Source organism: Blennius ocellaris, assembly GCF_963422515.1.
Source record: "Blennius ocellaris genome assembly, chromosome: 14".
In the NCBI taxonomy this organism is placed as follows: domain Eukaryota; kingdom Metazoa; phylum Chordata; class Actinopteri; order Blenniiformes; family Blenniidae; genus Blennius; species Blennius ocellaris.
In genome coordinates, this window is record NC_137663.1 from 18965010 (window position 1) to 18986847 (window position 21838).

Consider the following 21838-nt stretch of genomic DNA (forward strand, 5'->3'; position numbering starts at 1 on the left):
GACTGGCTGGCATCAAACCCAGACATCGCAATGACATGACGGGAGAAAAAAGAATAATAGATTTAGGTTGTGTCATTGCTGTGATTCACTTCATGGGGTCTTTTGGGTGTACATGACAGACATAAATAGCGTCATCGTCACACAGACAAAACAAAAAACCCACAGACTCTCACTCACATCGTGTAGCTCTGACGTGACACGGTCATCAACAGTCATTTCGTGACATTACACCAAATTTGACAAACACATCTAGTGAAATGGGAGTTTTGTTTGTTTGTTTTTTTCTTTTAAGAGTGATGATGATGTTCCTGTTGCACTGTTGAATACAGCACACAGCAGTGGGTGTGACTTCCACCTGCAGGTCAGCACAGGAAGTGAGGCATAATAAGGAATCAACTTACCAGAGAGAAATGGCTGGTGTTCTTCATGCACCATCGGAGCTCCTGCTGCCACCTATAGAGGAGCAAAAACAAAGACGGATACATCATAAATAGTTTAATAAATTATCTAAACGTGGCTGACAACAGTGCGTCAGAGTGTGGACTATTTCCCCGCTGGAGTGTAACATTTTGATCAGTGCAAGCGTGGCTCTTTTGCAAAATGAGGTCAGGATTTGGCTGCGAGTGTTATGTAACCTGGTATATGGGCCAGAATAATAGCATTACATATGAGATTGCAGTTCAAACGGGAGTCACGGTGGTGAAAAGCAGGCTGATGCAGACTGCGGCAGTGTCTGTGTTTTTAGGCAATGGCTCTGTGCTCACAACAGACAGACAGACAGACACAGACAGACATGCCCCAGAGAGTCGTCTGAGCCTTTTTTTCTTCTTGCCTCTTTTCATATCGGTCTATGCTTCTACCCTCGTCTCACCCCGGTGCTGCCGTTCTGTTTGTTGCATTTTGATTTTTTCGCAAATTCCCTGATGTAGCTGGAGCCACTCTTTACTACTTCAGCTTTCTCATTTTAGATAGATAAGTAGATAGATAGATAGATAGATAAATAGACAGACAGACAGACAGACAGACAGACAGACAGACAGACAGACGCAGGGATCTCATTAGGGTCTTCTCAATCTGTCATTGCCACTTTTGCTTGTTTTTTTTTTTTTTTTACTCTCTCGCTGTAGAAGGGTGGGATATCCGCATTGGTTGCTATGGCACCAGACAGCTCCTCATTTCCTCAGACAACAGCTAACTGTGATTGTGTATCAATGTGTGCATGCGCTCGGTGTGTGCGCACGTCCACATGCCTAATTGTGCGGATGAGCGACGCATGCATGTGCAAAGTTGCAGTAAAGTGATAATCACTGGTGTCTGGTTTTGCAATCAATGATGAAATCCACTTGAGATTCGAAAATCGCGACACGTTAACAGCGGCAACTCCACTTTGTGCTATATTTTGAATTCATCTTCCTTTTAATGACTCGCTTGACTTATTCATGAGATGTTATTGGGGTTACAGCTGCCATTCAAGTGCAAGAGACGCAGGGTCGGTCTCTATCAGCTATTGAGCTTCAGACTTCAGTGTCTGGTTCCGCCTGTGCTATTTGTCAGTACTTTCCTCACATGTGAGTCTTTGTGATTTCACAAACATACATCTTAGATCCCACATGCATCCGTGCCGACCTGCTCTTTCTTCTCAGTTTGCACTCCAGCAGATGGCAGTGTCTACTCGACTCTGCACTGCGCTTCTGCCAAAGTACTTCTATCTCAATGTTTATTTAAAGAGGTAAAGGGGATTAATTTGTCCCAAAACAAATTTTTAACCTCCATATTTTTAAACTAAAGAGCAACTAACACCTTGTGCTTTTTTATTTTCCACTCACAGTCAAGTTCATGCCTCAGCATGTTTGTCGTTTAACGTACCAACTGTTAAAGGAATAGAAGAGTGAAACTCACAAAACAAAACAATTTTTGCTCTAAAATCCTTTCTTTTACTAACCAAACTGGTTAAAATAACACTGAACCGATTTGTTAAAACAATCTCCAAATGATAGTTTCTGCTTGGCAAAACTTAAAAAAGAACTTGATGTTCTGACAGCTCAGGTGGTAAAGAAAGCAAGCAGTTGTCTGTCTGTCTGTCTGTATGTATGTGTGAGTGAAGAGGCTATGGTGTTCTGTGAAAGAGGTGTGTTTTTTTTTTCCACCCTGAGGGGCCTCAGGCTGGGGTAGGGTGAGGCGGAGCTCTGGGGAGGCGCAGCATGGGGCGGGCTGTTTTAGTTGAACTCAGTGCACTGCAACAGCACTCGGGGCGGGAGGTCACAGAGTCCAGCATTCCTCCAGAGCGCTGTCTGTTTACTCGAATGCTGCTGTGCCTGGGGGAGGTGGCAGCTCTGCATAGCTACACCATCAGATAACAGTCGTTGCTTGCATTTATGTTCATCATCGACCAGTCAGATAAGAATCCTCTATTCATTGTTTCAATATTTAAAAAAAAAAAGGTGCTTGGACCACATTCTCTGCTGAACCTAAATGGTCTTGAAGGCTTCAGAGGAGTCTCAACTCTGTTTATGCAGTGAGACAGGAACTGTGATATACTGTACACTTCCTTATTTCTGTTTCCCTCCATGTTTCACATACACACAGATACAGAGGAAGCACATGTGATATTAATGTATGAACTCAGTGTGACCCAAACACTGGAGCACAGTAATTGTAATGCACACAGAGAGAGTTGTATGCTGTACACTTCCTAATACTGTGTACCGGTGCAGAACCGCCACAATGAGACGAATGCGAATTTAATCTTGAAGCCATAGTGGGATAATACTCTTTTTTTTTGACTGGATGCAACAAATATATTTTGATTGGCATTGAAATTCATAACGATGCAGTTTGTGATGTTTTGCATCTCATCTTTAGTGCTTCTAAATACACAACGAATCCAATAACAGTGAACATATGAAGTCAACGTTGAAAGTATCTCCAAGCAGGGCCATGGGGCCAACCATAGCTGAGATTATATGCGGTGGGTCAGACTAAAAAGGGCCGGTTGAACCTCTTCACAAGTGGCCAAGCCTGTCAAGTTATTTATGCAAGAACAGCTTGGACCTGGTTGGTCTGAGTTGCTGCTGGCCTCTCTGCTGGACTAATCCGGGCTGAACTTTGACTGTAGCTCTTCTGTGCTCCTGCTCTCACATCTCGGAGACTAGAAGCCAGCTGGTCAGCTCCAGGGGAGCACAACAGAGATGGGGAGTGACACCCAAGCCCTAGAGAGACAGTGCTCCGACTGTACTGCGGACGAGGGAGGGGGGGGTACGGCTGTCAAAGGCTCCATTGTTTGACGGGCCAGCATGTTTTCACGTGCAGCGCATGATTCTCACTGCGGGTCTGAACTATAGCCCAGTCTGATCTAAACTGTCCGGGAGGATGTAGCCGTGGCCTCCCTGGGCAGGTTAAAGTGTAACCGTGTCCGTGTTTTCTCAGGAAAGTGTGTTTATCTAGAGGATCAACATGGAGGCCCTTTTGTTTAACTAAGTAGCAAGGCTCGCCCTAAAAGTAAAGCTCTCTGAAACACACCGGAACCAGGTGGCCCTTCTGTGTTCCATTTACTGCGAGTTAGGAATAATTTGCATGACCATGTGTGGACCCAAGTGTTTGTTTACATGCGTGGGAGGAGAAAGCAGAATGGAGATACACAAACTCTCACATATTAAACAAATATGTACGATTCGCAGAGGAGCACACGATGGGTTTTGACATTGAATCCCGTGCAAACGGGACACAAATGAAAGCACGCCCAGTTCAGAGGCACCTATTTCCCCGTCAGAGCAAAACAGCTGCGGCCAATTAAATGCTAATTGTGCAGCAGTGCTAAAAGGAAAATCGCAGTATTTTTCAACGTGCTTCTTGCTTCTTATATTTGTGGCCAGTTCTGACTGCGGGTCACAACTCGGCACTTATAACCAAACTAATCACAACAACTGCAAGGTCGTTGGTTGTAACATAAATTTTTCCGAAGACAAAAATTATTAGAATTAGTCCGTTAATGACAGACGTTGCAGAGTTGGTTGATAGATGGATGTCACTACCCTTATTTATAATAGGGAGCATTAAAAGCCTAAAACTGAATGTTGTGGCAAAACTATTATATTATTATATTTATATTTCAGAAAGTCCCCCTGCCACCGTCTCCAGACCGAGTTTCAAAAATTCAGAAAATGCTTATGGGGTTTATATGGAACAACAGAAGGGCTTTATTATAGCTGCCTTTTGACTTTTATTAAAATAGTTAAGGACTGTTTGAGAAAAGGTATTATATCATAGATTTTTGATTTATTGACGTCTTTCTCACCCGAAGATCCACAGTAAAAACTGACTGCTTGCGAGGAAAATCTCCAAATTGAAATCCCAAACAAAGACTGGAAAAGAGCTTGTGCCAATATGCACAGAATATCAATAAATACATTACATACATAAAACCCAGGTGGACCTGCATCGGTATAAAAAGAACATACCGGACATCTGTGCAAAGTGCATTGTATAAAAAAAAAAAAAATTATCATATTTCTCTGCGTTTGGGCCGCGGGTTTACACATAAACGCAGCTACGAGTCACTACAAACGATAATTCCTGAAAACTCCAGCCACAGTGGAGATCTGGATAAACTGGTGCCTCCAGTTGCATCTAAAGGGGGCTAGGCCGATTTTAACGTCACAATTCGTGACGTGGTGGTTTTTTTTCTAGGATACTGATTGGTTATCATGGCTTCATGGCTTCATGCTTCTAGCTACACTGCCTCCTACAGGTTTGGCTGCTCATAGCAGCTCTGAACCAGGTACATATGTGGGTCTGTGTCAATGAAGACATTTTTTTTTTAGAGGGTAGAGGGGGAAATGTACGTTTTAGTAAAAACCCAGTTACGTGTAAAGGTGGCTTCACAGAGCAACTCGGCAGACCACCTGGGATAAATGCAGATCCCAAAAAAGAACACTCGTCAAATTTATTTAAATGTTTTGGCTACATTTTAGTTAATAACTTAAATAATACTTAAAAGTCAAATATTTTAGAAACATCTAACTTTAATTTGAGCATATTATGTTTAGATAAGGTAATAGAAGCACTTTTGTTCTGATTTAATTTGTGTGTGCATGTTTTGCTGTTGTTTTTGTTTGGTCTGTTCTTTGTGTAATTTTCAATATGATTGTGTAACAAAATATGCTTTTTGGTTTTTTTTGTTGTCTGTATTTTGTTTTGAAAAGTGAAATAAATATATTGTGGCAAAAAAGAAGGAAAACGTCAATTACAAATATTATTCTGTAAGCTACTTTATTTTAAGGTTCTTTATCTGTCATTTAGTTGGTTCTACTTTGTCTTGTATTTTCAACTATGTACTGATTACCTCCTCAGCAAGGAAGAGGTTAATGAATAGGACTTCATTGTAAAATAGAAGTGAAACAAAAATAAAAAGTCTAAAATTAAAAGAAAAAAGTTATTGCCCTCATATCAACCTTCATGAAACTACATCCACTTGCTGCACATCCTTACTTAACTACAATGGTCACTCATATTCAAACTGACTGCAAAAAAAAACACAAGAATTCACCCTGAGAGGCCAGATTACTGAAATAATTTACTGCACACCAAAAATGTTGACCTCATGGCGGCTCTACACAAAACCTCCTCGCCTCCTTATACCAATAAAACCTCCTAGCAACCTATGTTATATATCTATCTATCATCATTACATTTTCTATACCACTTTAGCCAACTTAGTTGTAGCGCTCTGGACAGGTCACCACCTGTGGGCAAGTCGAAGTTACCAATGAACCTTAACGGCATTTTTGGTTTGTCGGAAGAAACCGAAGTGCTTGAAGTTAATCCGACGGGTCCAAAATTAGCATTCTACAGAAGCACTCAGGTGCAATCATTTCACTGCGAGGCAAGTGAGAACACCAACCAGCACAGCAGTAGAAGTGAACGGTGTGGACTAAAAAACATGCGACCTGACGGTGTCTAAACACTCACCGACAAATGTTTCATCGATTAGTTTGAAGCCTCGTGGTTTTTCCTCTCAATGGAGCCGTTACAGACACCGGCACCAACAAAACACGACAGTGGATCGTTAGCTTCTTCCCCGCACAAGTTTGTTGACTTTCTTTCTGCCTGCCGCTGCCGGCGATCAGCATGCCAACGGCTGTCAATCAAACACATACAACAAGAAGCCGCTCCAGCAGCAGAGAGAAACAAAAGCGTATCGGATATTTCCTGAAAGCACTTCTTTTTTCTTCTTGATGCGACAAAAACAGACGAGTCACTGTGACATGAATTGTGACAAGGGGCTTAATGACTAAATTTGCTTTTAGTTGCTGGAACAGGAGGGCAAAGTGGGGGAGAGTCAATTGTAAAATTGTGTTCATATTAGATAAAGATCAGATTTTCAGTTGATGCTGTGTGGATGAAGCATCAACCTTCATCTAATCATCCAGTTCAGGGTCACACACACAAGGTTAATTTCATGAATCCGTAGTGCACGTAGGTGTAAATGGTTCAGTAGGGCTGTCAGTTTTTCCGTGTTTTTCTCTGTAATGAATTGGTGACCCGTCCAGGGTGTTTCCTCTATCCTCCTATAGCCTGCTGGGCTCGGCTCCAGCACCTCGCAGCTCCAAACAGGATAAAGCGATAAAGAAGAAGATGTAAATCGTGACTATATTTTGGCTTCCATAAAGAAGACAGTGGGCCCAGTTTCATAACTTAAAAATAGTACTTAAAGTTGACTAAATGATGCATTAATATGACTTTAACAAAGCATGTTGTTTTAAATAATCAGTCTTTGAGAATCCTACCAAATACCACTAACGTAAACAGATGGAATAAAAGTATTTCCCTTCTGTATTGAGAATCAAAATACAACAAAATAGCTCTTTTGAAGTCTTACTGGAAAAATTAATGAACAACAAAAATATAAAAATTGTGTTGAATAACTTTTAACTTTAAGTTTTACAAAAATCTGGTTTTAATACAATTTTACTATTTTGTTTCATGCAATAATGTAAACAGTAAAACAGGAGCTTCACAGATAAAGTTGTTGAACAACAACTGTTTTCGTCAGATGAAATGGACATGCTATGGTAAACTCTGTGTCTGGTTTCAGGCTCCATGACCTCCCCCCCGGGTGTCTGATTGCTGTTCCCCGTCCTGATGTGTTTCACCTGTGCCTGAGTGTGAGATTGTCTTCACCTGGTGGCTGTGGTACATGTTGGGCTTTTCCTTGACGGTTCATCTCTGTGTCAACGTTGGCTGTGTCCCTGTGATTTCTGCCTTTCTGAAGCTCCAGGCTTTTCTTTTTTTCTGTACTCGAATTTTAGTCTCAACTGCATGGTTTCATTGGCTGTTTGCTCCACCTCCCCTTTCCCTAATGTCTCTAATAAAGTCAGCTCCTGTAACTTAAGCGGCAGCGTCTGGCCTACTGAGTCCTTCCCCAATCAGCGATCCCCAACAGGACACGCCTAACATTAACCTGAAAAAGAATGAAAACCAGATATTTTCAGGACCTTTTCACTGTACCTGAAGCAGAGAGCTGTTGAAAAGTTTCTGTGGAAGTGTATTGTGAAATGCATGTTTCTAAACACAGCCCGAGGTGGTATTAGCCGAGTATTTAAATGCATGCCTCTGGTTCCTCCCTACAAACCAACTCACTGTTTCATTATCTTCCCGACGGTTCCTGAAAATATCAAATGATCGAGCCCCGATGAATTTTAAACACAGACATTATCATGAATGATCGTCAGTGTTAGTCCTAAAATCCCAATAAATCCCAAACCATTATTTGTAGGCGATACATGACAACTGTGACTCTTTGAAGATAACTGCCTGGTTACTTTTCTTTTTGTAACTTTTCTGAAAGTGCAGATGCAGACTGGCTGCGGTTGATAACAAAAATCGCACCACCAGCTAGTGATCTGGCATGTAAAATAGTTTTATGTTTGTTGCATTGCTGTGTTGTGAAATCAGTGCAGGAAAAGCATCCAGTTTGTTGTTTTGATTTAATGCCACTGCTGACATATGAGCATGGACCGTGACTTAGTGCAGGATTAGAAGTGGGAGTGGACACATGCTGTAGAAAGAGAAGTGGAAACGTGACAGTGCTCACGCTGAGAGAAAAAAAGGTTATCTGACAGGAAACAAGACGTCTCTAATGGGAATCATTGATTAATGGGCCTCACTCTAACCCGCCTTTGTCTTTCAGTTCAACCTTAACAAGACTTGATTACGAGACACAGAAATGTCTGTTTTTTTTTTTTTTTTTTTTAAATATTCTGTCATGCCTGTTGCCAAATGGTTCCATATGTCATCATTGTATGCAGGCACCAGATTTACAGCATAGTGCTTGAACAATAAATCAACTGGGCCGGTTTCTGGGTTAATATTATTACAGGTGTATTGTATCAGCACATGTTCGCCAAAAGAAATGCTGGATAATATAAGTTACATATGACTGCCATAATAGTTCATCAATTTTAAGATTTCCTGGCCATTACAGATTCTGTGTTTAAATTCATATTAACGTTTGCTTTATGGGTTTCTTGTTTTTTTCCAGTGTTAAGTGCTGGGAGATGATTAAGTTGCAGGTATAGTAAATGGATTCCTCCTTTAAAGTGCATCTTTAAACACTAATTTGGAGTCTCAAAGGACACATACTGTAAATAATTTGCACTTACATACTAGCACGCCACTGGTAAAAGCTGCTCACATACCACTGGGACAAACTTCAAGTTCAGTGTTTGGCCCAAGGACACTCGTCACAAAGACAAATGGATGCTTGAACCACCAATCATGAGATTATAGAGAGAACTGACAACTTCCTCTACTACCTAAGCTCAGTGATAGTAAAATAAATGCCATTCTGAATGTTTTTCTCCCATTTAAATGGGCATAATTGAAGTATATTCTAAAAACCTATTTGCGAGCACACATTAAATGTGACTTTTAGATTCAAGATCCGTCAGAAAAAAAGGCAAAATCAACCAAAAAGAACTTGTTCACTGTTTACTACTTCTAATGTAAGAATACATTTATAATCTAATGTCAATAGAACGTTCATAATGAGGCGTTGTTATGATTATTTCACAAGACTTTAACTCGGGCTGTTGGTTTTGTACTGAAGCTTATTTTGTATTCAGTTATAAATTATGCATTTCATTAAGAAAATATTAGTATTCTTACTTGTAGTTTTGTCACAAACTGCACCCTGAATATTGGCAAAGATACAAAATATATTTTTGACAATTGAGATGATAACATGTCACAATAAAAATAAAAGCATAATCTTCTGACAATAAAATTAATGACAGCCCCTTTTGTTTAAAATCCAAAACACACTTATTGCCAATTAAAATAAATCTAAGAATGAACAATAATTCCCTTTTTTTTAACAAAAACATATTACTGTCTTTTTTTGAACAAGCACAAGTAATCCATCCAGTCAACCATCAAGTGTTGATAATTATTTTCTAAACTTCGCTGATCCCTCCTCGGGAAGTCGTTTCTCCGCATTTAAGCCATCCTATTTCAACAGACCCAAGCGCTCTTCTCTAATAAAATAATTCCTTGATGGCATTAAGACAGGACTGGAGAGAGCGCAGGTCTGTTTATTCACCTTTTTTGACCTTGCTAAGACCTTCGACTGATTGGATCACAGGATCCCCCTATGACAGCTCTCCAGCATTGGTCAGTCCACCATCTGTCGGTACCGATTCACCATCTTGTCAGAACAACTTATCAACTCCAAAGGTGTGCCACGGGGCTTTATTTCAGGCTCGGCTTTATTCTTCATTTAAAAGACTGACGTTGCTGAAGCTGCTGACAGTTACTGGAACCATCTGTATGCTGGTGATACCATCCGCCTCTCCACTGTCCGACATCTCCTCTTCAAGTCAACCTCATGTATGTGCAGCCTTTTTTTTTTGCAACCTCCATCTACACCTTGAAATGATTCCTTGTCCATCAAAATCCACAGTACCGATTGCTCAGCTTATTATTATTATGATGTTAACTACTACAAATGCCAAAGATTCTGGCTAGATTCATTTCTGTCTCTCACCAAACACATCAATAACCTTGAGGAAGTCAAAACCAGACGAGCTTTCCTCTTTCGTAATGAAACTTCCTTCTCTCGCTCTGTTAAGCATACCCCCGCTTCAAGACGAGAATACATCCACTTCTGGACGAGGGCGACATCAACTGCAAAATAGTAGAAAACGTGTCGGCAAAGCACTGGACACTCTTCATCAGTGGACCGTCCACTTTGCCACTGACACACCCTCCATGCTGTATAATCAGGTGGGCTGGTCTACCCTTCTTACCTGGTTGGTCTGTCACTGGTTTCACATCATCGATAAGATAATCCGGCGCCGGACCGCGCCCTATATGTCTGTCTTCACTTCTTCACAGCGCTCATGACCGTATCGTACCAGGTCAAGTGAACACATCACGCTCAACGTCCCCAATACCTCGACTATTTCAGCAGACGATTGCAACACAATCGAAACACCCTCAGCCTCACTTAATTTCAAACTCAGGGGGATTATAACTGACTATACTGCCTTTGCTGGCCACGCTTAGGTTCATATACACACAAACACTTTCGTTCATATTTTTTTTTACACTTTTCTTTTAGTTGCACATGAATTCTCCCTACTTCTCTCTTACTACTACTATTTTGATTTATTCGGATCTCCTGATTAACATTGTTGTTCTATGATCACCTGTTTATTTGTGTTATGATGATATGTATCTATATATTTAGGCAGTTAATGCCTCTTGGAAAGATCACATTTGCAAATGACCACTGCTTCTTAAACATTTTACCTGGTAAAATAAAGGTAAAGTAATGATTTAAAAATACTTACATCTTTGCAATTTAGTTAATTTTGTCACATTTTGACAATTTATGCAATGCAACTTCCTTGAGTTAAAAAGATTCTACTTCATATTTTGAGTTAATATTGAATCCTTATGAGTTGAAAAGAAAATTGCTTTTATTTTGTTTTCACAGAGAACATAAATGTGTATATTATCGTTTGTAAAGCAAACCCAGTTAAAAAGAATAGTTAAGTTTCTGAGAAAAGTACTTTTAGTAACAACAGTATATTATTATTTGAGCAATGTAATAGTTTTTTTAGAATACCACGTGTCACTACTTTTTCCAACTCTGGAAAGTATTAAAACTCCTTTTGTTAAGTTTCTCAAATTGTTCCACTTAGCTAGAAGCAGAAGACATTTAACTATGCTCCAGTGTTCTGTATCTCTTTTACTATTTAGAAGAAGAAAACAAATTACCAGTTTGTTTCTGCTTTTTTCTTACTAACAATATACAACATAACATATGACTTTGAAAATGAAGTTTTCCTGGAGGAATGACATGTACAACTTGTCCCTACAGTAAGACTGTTTTTCTTTTGTTTGTTTTTTCACCACTGGCTGAGACACAGAGCAAACTCCACACAGCAAAGCCTTTGTAGCAGGTTGATCACACCAGCTGGAGTCCAGGACAGCACAAAAATGTTAAGAGGTTCACCCACAGGGGTGCTCGCCGCGAAGCGCTCTCGCTGCTCGGAGCTCCTCTGCACACTACAGCTCGGTCACGTGTGTTACCTGAGGAGGATCGCGAAGGCAACATCTGGATATGTTCTGAGGGCTGTAATTTTAGACCCTCTCCAACACCCTTAATCCCCTCACAGTATGTTGTTTATTTTGGTCCTGTTCTCGGGTCAATAGCCAGATTTCTTAGAAACAGCCACCAGGTTAGCGTGGCTGACATGTAGTGAGGCCCCCACATAGCAGAGACAGATCTGGCTGGCGTGGACGCTTGAGTGCAGTGAGCGCAACCGCCTCTCCAGTTAAAGACGACAACTGGTCAATGGGTGCGGTTGTCAAGGTAATTCACGCCTTGTGCATTGTGAGCTGACGTTTCTTTCTAGGACTTGTTTTGTTTGCATTCCAGGAATGTCAGCTGGGCTCAGAGCAGCGTGACAATGTACATGTGTCGTTTCCAGAGACGCACACGCAGGAAGCAAAAACCTTAACGGAACATAATTCTTTCTCAGTTAGCATGCAGCTTTCAAGCTTAAGATTCCTGAAAAGGAAAAAAAAAAACAGAAAAAACCAGAGTCCATGACACTTCAGGTCCAACAAGTCACTAAATTCATCTTTTATTAACTACTTTTGCGAAGGAGGATTTTAAAGTTTCTTAAATATACTCTGGGGGAAATTAATGTGTGAATATATTTGATTTCTAAGCAGCAATAATAATAAAAATGAAATATGCAATATGCAAATATCACTGTTTAATTTACCATTGCAAAACGCCTAGGCTCAGTCAAGAACAACAACAACAAGAAGGACATGCAAAAATTAGACAAAGAGTTAGACCGCAAAGCCAGACAACCACTTGTGAACAAAGGCGGAAAAAAAGCCCCGAGAGAAACGGACAGAAAAGGAGAACAAAGGCTGAAGGAAACGTTGGAAGAGAAAACGAGATGCAAAGGGGTCAAAAGGGTAAAGTGAGGATTGAAAAAAGGGAAGAAGCGTGGTCATATTTTACAGCCGACGGCAAGCGTGTGGTCTGGCAGGCGCACCAGGAGTTAGTTTATTAGAGTTGTTTCGTTTACGAGGGGCTGTCCTGCTTGAGAGAAAAAAGAAAAAAGAGCAGGTCCAGACCAGTCATCTCTACGCCACTGTCCTGACACGAGGCTGTGGCTCAGTAAAGCACTGTACCGACACAATCCCCATATAACTAAACCATATGTAATCCTTAAATAGAACACACTGTATATTGCATCGCTGCCTGACTCCTGTATGTGGAGTGTCAAGTATCCAGCACACAGGGAAGACGACATTATGTACAAGCAATCAGCAGCAGTGGGATTCAAATGTGTTTGCATGTTCTAGAAGAGATTTTAGCAGCATCTGGTCCATGAAAGGGACATTCACATGAGATTCATTCACCTATAAACAGTCTGCATCTCACATATGTTAAATAAAAGCTACATTCTTTATGATTTTTTTTTTTACAATGTCTACACCACCAGAGGGCCAGAGCTTATACTCAGTTCCACTAAGCTGCTATTGTGCATGACACACAGCTTTAGCTGGAAGAAATGTCTTATATTAAAAGTTACTGCAATCCTAAACAAAAAGGGTGAATACATTTTCAAATGAATCTATAAAAGGCTCGACACAATCAATAAAATATTTCAAAAAAGCAACTAAAGTGGACACTAATACAGTAATACTAATATAGCTCACAAACGTATGAATAGAGGTTAACATTTTCCCAGCAGCAGTCATTAGTTTACAGATAGTTGCTTACAAACAGTTAAATCTAACGTGTAAAATTACGAGAGCTGAACTCGGATGATGGCGGTTACTTCATCGTGTAAATATATGCGTCCGTCCCAAAGCAGCGCTGTGGAGCACAGTCATTTTTATTAAGAGATCTCTCCTCTACATGGGAACTGCCACGCATGTGTTTTTCTCTGCCAATAAGGCCCTGCTCTTTCGTTTGTTCAGGGATTACTCTAAACTGTTTAGTGAAATGGTGTGTGATCACTGCACTGATACTGTCTTTTCAGCATTAAGCCCCGTGCCAATTACTGCAGGGATGCAGGTTTCCTCTCACATCATTTCACCTGCCGCCTAAGCTTAGCTTTGCCCGGCGACAGAAAACACAGTCCCTCTAATTTTAGGATCTCAACACAGATGGACCGATTTGCTGACTACAAAAGCTCCATAATTAAAACATTTCTAATCATAAACTCGCACACCATCCATTAATGCCGCAGACTCCACACACCGCACTGATGATCTTTCAGAAAAAAAGCTTTTGTAAACAAGTATAAAGGTGAATATGTGAACATGACATCCTGCTCCCTGTGCAACCGAACTGCAAATTATGTACGAACATCAAGTTTGGTACCAGTAAACGAGTCGGCCTCCGCCACTGCGACCTTCAAGCTCGGCTGTTGTTATTTTCCACAGAGGTCAGCAGCTAAGAATGTGAAGCATGCAGAGCCCAAAAACATGCTTTTCTGTTCCCAACAACCCCCACCACTGTTTTTTTTTTTGAATATAGATGAATATATATTCATCTGGCTGCTGCCCTCAGGCTGTATCTTCATATCGCCTAAAATACACAAGCACTTTTAAGCTTACTGTCTCGCAACCCAATCGTCCTGTCTGGTCCCCGGTCGACCCGACACACACTTTTAACTTTCCTGGGATTGTGCTAGACGGAATTGTGGGGGGCTAAATAGGATGTCATAGTGACACTGGTCAGTATTTCCAAGAGCTGCAATCATTAGAGAAAGACCTGGAGGGAAGAAAAAAAAAATAGGAGAGCTATTTTAATCTGTTTCCCTGCAGGATATCCTGGGACAGCATGCAGATTTTCAAACAGAATAACTCACTACAGATACTAACAGGGGTACTGCCACTTTGAGACCCCCTCAGCCTCGTGCGCATTTACTTTGGTAAAGTATCCACAATGAAAAAAAAGACTTGAATTTGCAGTTTGATATGGTCCAAAATTTGTCATTTGCATGGTACCAATCAGATTTTTAGAAGTATTCTGATAAAACTGAAAATCAGCACACAAGTATAAATTGTAGAAGAGAATTAAGCAAACCGCTCTTAGCTGTGCCACAAACGATACTTACAGTACCCGATGACGAGGATCAAATTTAAATTAATGACTTTTTGGTTGCACAACATCAAACTACAAACACAACGATTGAGTGTCTACTGCAGAAGAGAAGCTCATTAGTTGAAAACTTTTACAAAAACAAGCTGCCTTCGGCATGACAAAACTCCAAACTCACGATGATGCACCTTTAATGAGCAAATGGAAAAAGAAAGCAACCTCAGTAAAGGCAATACAGCAAGGTGGTGTTTCAAGTTAACTTTTTTAATGAATTGATCTTAAAAGTCATTTCATAAAGATATCATATGGCTTAAAATTCAAAAGTGTTGAACTAAAAGCTATTTTCAATTATAAAAGTCATCCATATTTGTACAGTTTATATACTGTATATATAAACTGATCCAGTGATCAATATGATGATAATCATATGATCCTGGTCCAGCTGGTGCGTCTCCATCAGCTCCATCTCCTTCCTCCAACACACCCACCCCTACTACACGTGCGCGCCGTACACACACGTGACTGTGTGCGTGTGAGCGACCAGCCGCTACCTTAGTGAGGCTCCAAGGTTACGACCACAGACGTGGCAGGTCGAGGAGTTTACATCAAACCGGTGGCCGATGACGACAGCGACACCCTGTAACTTTAACAGAGAGGACTGGCCTGCGGGCAGTTTCCTGGTTTCTGTGAAGCAAAAGTCTGGTTCGGTAAAAGTGCAAAGCAACAGGAACTGACAAAGGAAGGACTGCCATCGACCTGCTCGACCATGTTTGCCTAAACCCCCATTGAGGAGTTTTCCACAGTAAAGAGTGAAAGTTACGTTTTACAGCGAGAAAGTCTGTGCAACATAATACGATTTGTGATCAATAAAACCAAAGTAGACAATGTTAATGTGTTTGTGATTTCATTTTATGTTCTTCCAAATAGCAGTGCTCTTCCTCTTGCCACTAGTTTACACCAGCTATTAGAGGGAATTGTTTTTAATTCAATAATTAGGATTGCCAATCGAATATTTTAATATGTTAATCGCACAATTTTTGTGAATTATGCGCAATTGACTATGTATCTGCTTGTATTTTAAACTTTGAATTGGCTGACCATGAATGCATGCACGATATACATCGTCACTATTCAGTAGGTCTTTTGCTATACAGTATGTACATTGTATGTATATAACAATACATTGGTGGTATATTGTGTAGCACCCACTGTAAGGCCTTTTTGAGATAATCTCCACTGTCACTGTGCAGGTTGCTTCAACCTGCAACACCTTGTGAGTCAAATAGCCACTTAGCTCAGATTGACAGCTGGTCTTGATGCTGTAGAGTCTGCAGTGGCATAAAACAGCTGGATAGGGTCCGAGACTACTTATCATCATCGGTTTCTATCATGCATCTTCTAAACATCTCCTGCTTTTTGAATATTTAATCCAAACACAAAAAGAAAAGCAAACTCGTGGTCATTGTATTGTTTGAGTTTTGCACTTTCACCAGCAGATTGTGTGATCAAATCTGATACAAATATCAATATCTTCATTGAGAATTTGATATCGCGACACCTCCAATTCCAAGTGATTTAGATCTGATTGATGACTAAACTTGGACAAGTGTTTCTTAGAGTTTGAGGGACGTGTCAATACTTCAGAAGGACTTATATCTGATTGCTGTGTGCCAGGGGTGTAAAGCTCTGTTTAAAAAAAAAAAGCATGAATAACATCTGAAAATCTAAAATCTGATGCTCTCTTTGATTTAGATTTGAATCATTATCTGTTTTTAAACTGGCAGATGATTGTCCTCGGGCCTTTATATAGTCTGCCATATTAAAATATCTCATTTATCCACATATGTGATAACATTCTTACAACAAACACGAGGGAGAAAAACAATTATGTTGTTCATTTAACCTTCACTTTGGCCCATTGTTTTGGTTCATTTCCACCAGACAAACTCTGCCCACATCATTTACAGCTGCCAATGTTTAACATGACCATGCCCTTAACTCGGCAAACGTCAAAACATCGAGCGGCAAACAGTGAAAAACTACATGAAGCAACAACTTCCCTCAACGCCAGTCCATTGACAGGCTGCAGGAGATATGTATATTAGGTATAGCATAAGAAGGAAGTAAAATACAGTACAACAATCTACTTCAGGTCTTCTTTTTGCTGAATCTGTCATATTAAAGTGGGGAAAGTCAGTGCAGATTATTGGTTTTCAAGCCAACTGCTGTCATTTGAAGCAGCAGGGAGTGAAGACATCACACTGTCCTGTTGTGTGTGTGTGTGTGTGTGTGTGTGTGTGTGTGTGTGTGTGTGTGTGTGTGTGTGTGTGTGTGTGTGTGTGTGTGTGTGTGTGTGTGTGTGTGTGTGTGTGTGTGTGTGTGTGTGTGTGTGTGTGTATTTCTGGACATGTGAGATGTCTGAACAAATCAACGAGGAAAGAAAAACAAGACATAGCCTGAGAGAAGCAGAGCAGCTGAGTCTCTCCTACAGATGAGGCACACACCAGCCAACACAACTCCTGAAAATCAACAAACACACACACACACACACACACACACACACACACACACACACACACACACACACACACACACACACACACACACACACACACACACACACACACACACACACACACACACACACACACACTTCAATAAAGAACAAAGAACTGCATCCTTGCTGTGGAAATATGCAGTTAACTTATCTTTACTGCGGAGGTTGTACAAGAGAACAAAACTTTCACTCTTGATTCTGACTGAAACAAAACAACCTGGAGTAACTCCAGCTGTTTGCGAGCAACTTACCCTTTTCCACACAAGTCTGATTGTCAGCCCTTCGCTGCAGCGAGGCAACTTTGTTTCTCCGACTTCTTTCGTCTCAAGATGGAGGCAGAAACTCTCCAAACACAAAGTCCTTTGCTCTGAGTTTTTTTTCTCTCTCTCTCTGTCTCTCTCTCTCTTCTTTTTTGCTTATTCAAACTGAACCAAGTCCAGTTGTGTTGCTTTCTCCTGCTGGCTGGTGCACGAGCTGCTAACATGACAACACTGACAAACAGCCGGTGGAGAGATAATGAGCAGGACCAGTGGGTTGCTGAAGCACACAGGTGCATGCAGAGTCCCAGCGCACACAGACCAGAAAGAGAAGCATAGACAGCTCAGAGGAGCACAGTATGAAGCGGCTCCTTTGCCAGTGGTTCCCCTTGTGAGGGACTCCAACCTTACTCCACCTACCTCCTCCTCCCTGCACCTCCCCTCCCTCTCTCCCAAACAGCTCCAAGACATTACAGAAAAAAGAAAAAAAAAAGCACTCGCCGCTGTTTACTGGTTCCTATGAACAGAGTAGGGACCAAAAAAAAAAAAAAAAACAGAACTTGAGTGTTTTTGCTTGTATAATTCATGGAACTCGTGTATGACAAAGTTGAGGAGGAGGAAGACATTATAAACAAACGAGAGCAGCTCTTTGTTGATTTAACGGACAAAAACATAGGTACAAACTTGCAATAACTCTCTGTGATAATAAAACTCAAAACTAAACCTTGAGCTTTAATTTCACAGTATCTTTGCAGACCAGTGGAACTGAGATCAATAAATAGGAAGATGAATATCTTTAAGTTACTCAGCAATAAAAAATTTAAAATTATCTGAGTCCATTTTTATTGCACAAAAGCTTGAAATGTCCTCTTTCTTTAAGGTAAGCATACTTTTATTCTTCTTTTTGATTAACTGTGAGACAAACTTTCACTGAGTTTCATAATAAACTTAAGCCCTTTGCTTTGTCGTATCTTCAACATACAATGTGTTTATGAGGAATGCATTCATTTCGTATGTAGTTTTGAAGATTTTAAAATATGTTAATTTAATTTGTAATTTACATTATGTGAGTTCAGCACAACAAAAGGAAATACTTATTTATGAGGATGAAGAATTCTTTCTTTCTTTTTTTCTTCTTCTTTTTTTTTAATCTGGGGGTCGAGAGGTAAGTGGAGGGGTTTTAGAAACATCCATCAACGTCTCTTGGGCAAACGTTGGCCACAAACAACTTCTGCTCGCTTGCCTAACATCTGAGCGGCCCAGTCATGTTCACATGAGTCGAGGCAAATCTTAAAAAGAGAACAACCTGACAAGAAGTCACTCTTTTATTTGACATCACGACAGCTGAGAATTTTCTTGGCCCAGAGGTCAATGCAGAAATCCAAAGTCAGATAATAACCGTGGCCCTCACAGTCCTGCTCAGACTGGATTCGCCCGACTGAGAACTAAAGAAGAGACGACGTCTCTGAGTGGCCGACCAGCTGGCGAGGTATTAGCCGCAGTGTATTCACATCCTGCGGTTCTTGTACTTTGAACGCACTTCAGTCCATCTTGATTATATGGGGTGGCCTCGCTAACTCCTGGCAGCTGTGTCCAAACCGTATTATTGATCAAGATGATTTGCGCAGTCGTTCAAAGGCGGGAAGCTAAATCTGCAATTAGAAAACCTCCTTCAAGGAGCTTCAGATAATTCAACTTTATTGGCATTAAAATTAGAAACTACCAAGTGAATTTACAAGTGCAATCCGATTCCTCAATGTTACACTAATGTTTTAATGATGGACGTAAGCTGTCGATGTGGAATGAAAAGTTGAGGTGGCGATTATATTACTAGCAAGTAGTTACCGCCTCACCTTGATCCATCCGTTCCACTGACTCCACAATGCTCACACACACTTTTCATGATATCAGGACGAAAGTGCTTCACCCCCTTCGTTCGTTTCTTCTGCTCACATTAGCCAAGGGAAGGACAACAGCCTGTTTCACACTATAGTATGAGCCGTCACATGTCCACTCCAACACCTAACATTCATTATCTTTCCTAATTAACTGGAATCTCTCGAATCCAGGAGCAAATGAGCAGTGCAGCCAAAGCTCCCCGAGGTAAGCAAGCAACAAGGCCACGTCTCGCCGCAGTCACCTGATGCTGCTATACGCTGCTACACCATCTGGATCGCCACTTTTACAATATGACTGGCTTGCAGGTTGGGGTTTTGCCATTAACTAGCCTTCACACTGCACTGAGCATGATCAGACCTCTGACTCCTTCTGCGCCGACTTAAAGGACACCGGATGTTATCGGCAATACGAAGCGTGGCGGCCTGACATGACAGCCACTTTGGACGTGTCTCACTCACAGACTGCTTCACGATGTTTCTGACGACCCTCAACAAGGAGATAAGAACCTATTGCTGTTTCTAAAACTGACCATCGTCCCAACTCGGGGCCTCAGGGTGCTGGAGCTGATCCCAAATGGCTGTGGTGAAAAGCAACCTGGAAAAGAAAGAGACAGACGATCAGACATTCACACCCATGGGCAATTTTTAGACACCATTTCTAAACAAACACAATTTTTACTGTTTTTTGGGGGTTGTTTTTTTTTTTTTTTTTACAGATTGTCAATGTAATATATTTATTTCTACAATAGAGCAGATTGTCACTGGAATTTTAAAGTGGCAAAATTGTTTGGGTTTTTATGTTTGGGCGTTTTTTTTTGTGTTGTTTTTTTTTTTAAAGATTTTCAGCCTGCAGCTGAAGCATTTTGACTCACCCTCACAGCTTCTGTGTTTCCAGCGGGAGATGGCAGCTGTTTTCAGGAGGACAAAGAATAAATGGTAAAACCACAGTAAATAACAGACACAAGACAAATGCAGTTCACAAACTGGACCAAAAAAAAAAAAAGCCTAAAAGGCGTCAAACTGGACTCTAACAGAGAAGATGAACACAAACAACTCCAAACAAATGCAAATGTTCCTCAACTGCTTTCTGTCAACTTCATACAGCTCAGTGTTTACAGCTGGCTGCACTGCCCAATGAGGACAGAAAAATTAATATTTAGCTACAAACAAAACACTGCCTGAGACACATGAAGCACTGAGGTGCACTGGCTGGCTTCTCCGAGACACTGCTCTAAAACACAGTACTGTCTTATCTGCCATTTTCAGAAGCTATTAGGCTGTAGTATAACAAAAAAACAAGAGCATGCATGAAAGGCCAAACACCAATAATATATAGAGTAAAGTAATGTTGCTTCCGAATTAAAACTTTACATGTCTGAGGGCTGGATGTTCAACTGAAAGTATCAAACTCCAAACAAAGCAAAATATCAACACTCAATATGGATAATGTCTAAAGAAACAATTAATCAATTAAACATTTTTCTGTGAATTCTTGTTTCTTCAAATAATTGCGAGCAAATGACACGAAAGATGAATAAATAGGTCCCATGGCTGAACAAGTACCTGCAACCAGAAGAGGAGCTGCTGCCTTCCTCCACCTCCTTCAAGTCAATGTACACCAGCAAGGGAACCTGTCCGGGTAAAGAAACAGCATTTTAAGTTGTTTTCTTTTAATGTACAATCAGCGTGTTTAACTGATTTTCTTTTTCATTATTAGATTTTTTTTTTCTTCAGATGGCAATATTTACCCATGCAATAACAAATTAGAGTTGATATGTTTCGCGACAACACAACCCACCACTTTACTGCGTGCACGTGGTTGAGCTGTGTCTGAGACTGGTCAATAGCGCCATCTAGTGTTTTCTTCCCACTTCATGTTGTTTTGTACAGCAGCCGTGCGTGTGACAAAATGATCAGAATTCAATCAGTTCTTCATTGAGAGTCATTTTTACCGCACAATCTTGGATTTTCCCTGAATTACAGTGATTATGACATAATGTCTTATTAGATTAAAAAAAATAAAACCGCAAAGCAACGTTTGACTTGTTAATGTGGTGAAAAAACAACATTTTCTGTGCATCCGGTGATGATTTCAACTTTGTTATAAAGAAGTAGAGGGTAAAAGAAAAAGCCACAAACCTGCTTATGATTGCAGCGCTGTCTTCCATATATAGAGGATCAAACCTACTGTGCCTACTGGTTACCAGATTTGAATGAGTTTCAACCCAAAATACAAAACCCGTCCAAATCCAGAACCCCCCCCCCCCCCCAAAAAAAAAAAAACCCCAAAAGAAATCATCCCACATCAAAACATTTCCAGTAACCTGTGACTAAACCAAACAGATTGAGCACACACAGCTTCACAATTACACAAAATAACCAAATGCGAACAGGCTGCCCACAAACAGCTTAATCATGCAAACAAAACGGTCTCATTTCCAAGTTCAGAGTGACACAGCAAATCACAGAAAAAGCCACCGAATAA